The sequence below is a fragment of the Eimeria tenella genome, genomic scaffold, assembly GCF_000499545.2.
Source record: "Eimeria tenella Houghton genomic scaffold, Eth_scaff3988, whole genome shotgun sequence".
Taxonomy (NCBI): domain Eukaryota; phylum Apicomplexa; class Conoidasida; order Eucoccidiorida; family Eimeriidae; genus Eimeria; species Eimeria tenella.
In genome coordinates this window covers 4,664-6,627 of record NW_013543333.1, presented here as the reverse complement: position 1 = coordinate 6,627, position 1,964 = coordinate 4,664, and positions in this window count along the sequence as shown.

The following is a 1,964-nucleotide window of genomic DNA, read 5'->3' as shown; positions in this document are numbered from 1 at the left end:
GGGCCCCCCCGGGGGGCCCCCAGGGGCCCCAGGGGCCCCTCAGGGGCCCCCCGGGCCCCCGTTAGCTCAGCTGCCCGTGGGCGCAGCACATGTGGGGCCCCACAGTCTAGCGGGCCCCCCGCAGGGTACGGGAGGGGCCCCCGCAAGCTAAGGGGGCCCCCAGAGATTAAGGGGGGCCCCCCGAGATAAGGAGGGACCCGCAAGGTAAGAAAGGGGGCCCCCGAGGGGCCCCACAGGGGGGCCCCCAAGGGGGCCCCCAAGGCCCCCCGGAACATAGGCGGAGGGCCCTGGTGAAGGCACAAAGGCTGCGTTTGAATATTAGAAAAAATATATTATTAACTTTAAACAGGGAGGGCCCTGGGGGCCCCCAGGGGGCCCCCGGGGTGCCCCCAGAGGCTGCAGACGAGTCGTCTTCGCCGCGGGATTGGGGGCCCCCGGGGGGCCCCCAGGGGGTACTAAGGGCCCTCAGGGGGCCCTTAGTACCCAGGGGCCCCCAGATCCCAGGGGCCCCAAGGGGGCCCTCCTCCCTTGAAGTTCATGTTTATGTTTGGAGACTGAAGAGTAAATGCGAGGCTGCAGCAACAGTAGCTACGGCGGCAGCAGCAGCAGCAGCAGCAGAGACTTGCTGCAGCAGAAAGCGCAGGGGGCCCTTCCTGTGTGGAGGCCCCGCAGGGCTTGCTGCTGCTGCCCACAGAGATTGCGTGGGGGTCCCCCAAGAGACAATGGGGCCCCAGAGGGGCCCCCTAGGGGGCCCCTAGAGGGGCCCCCAGCGGGTCCCGGGGGGCCTCCGAGGGGGCCCCCCAGGGGGCCTCGGGGGGCCCCCGAGGGCCTTAGGGGGCCCTTGGGGGCCCCCAAAGGGGCAGTGGGGGGCCCCCGAGGGGCCCCCTGAGGGGCCCCTGGGGGCCCCAAATGTTTGAAAAGGCCTCTGGGGGCCCCCAGGGAGAGAAAGAGCCACGCGGGCGAAAACAGAGACAGAAAGAGACACGTGAAGTTCAAAAAAAAGTAAAATGGATTTAAAAAAGAATTGAGTAGGATTTAAAAGTGACTTAGAATGAATTAAAGGGGAAGTTAATTTGCAAGTTTAATTGACGGGAATGAAACGAATCAAGCAAATGGAGGTGACACAAAAGGATAAAAAAGAAAATAGAAAAGAATTAGAAACAAAATGGAAATAAGATTAAAATAAGAGTTTTAAAGAAACGCAAAAAGAGTTAAAGGGCTCAGATGTGGATGCGCAGGAGGCTCGAGTTAAGAAGTAAAGGGGGGTTTAAAGTAATTAAAATGGATTTAATTTAATTAATTAAAATAATTAAAATGGTTTAAATTAATTAAAACGAATTAAAAAGAAATAAAAGAATAGAAGGAGGAAGAGGAAAAGGATTAAAGGGATATTAACATCTGCCTCTTGCTAGTTTTTCTCCTGTGTCTACAGCAGCAGCAGCAGCAGCAGCAGCAGCAGGACTTCCACAGCAACAGCAACCAGCGGGCTCTACAGCAGCAGGCGCAAGCCTGCTGCTCCGCAGCAGCAGCAGGGCTCCATACTCTTGCTGCTGCTGCTGCTGCTGCTGCTGCAGGGACAGCCTAGCTCTGAGGGCCTCTGGGGGCCCCCTGGGGGCCCCTAGGGGCCCCATGGGGGCCCCTAGGGGGCCCCCGAAGGGCCCCCTTGGGGGAAGGCCCCTCGCCGAAGAAGTGACCCTGGGTACTTCGGGCCTTGGGGGCCCCCAGGGGGGCCCCCTTAAAAGGGTACTGGAAGAAAGAGTGGAAATGGAATTATTTGATTTTAAAATTTTGAATAATTTGGAACAAATTGGATTTGGATTTATTTCATTTATTTCAATTTAGAAAGAAATGAAAAAGAAGACAAGAGACTTTTGCTGCAGCTTCCTGTGGCTGTCTCTCTTGCTGCTGCTGAGAAAAGTCGAAATGCCAAAAGCTGCCTTTGCTGCAGCAGAATCCACGCAGAA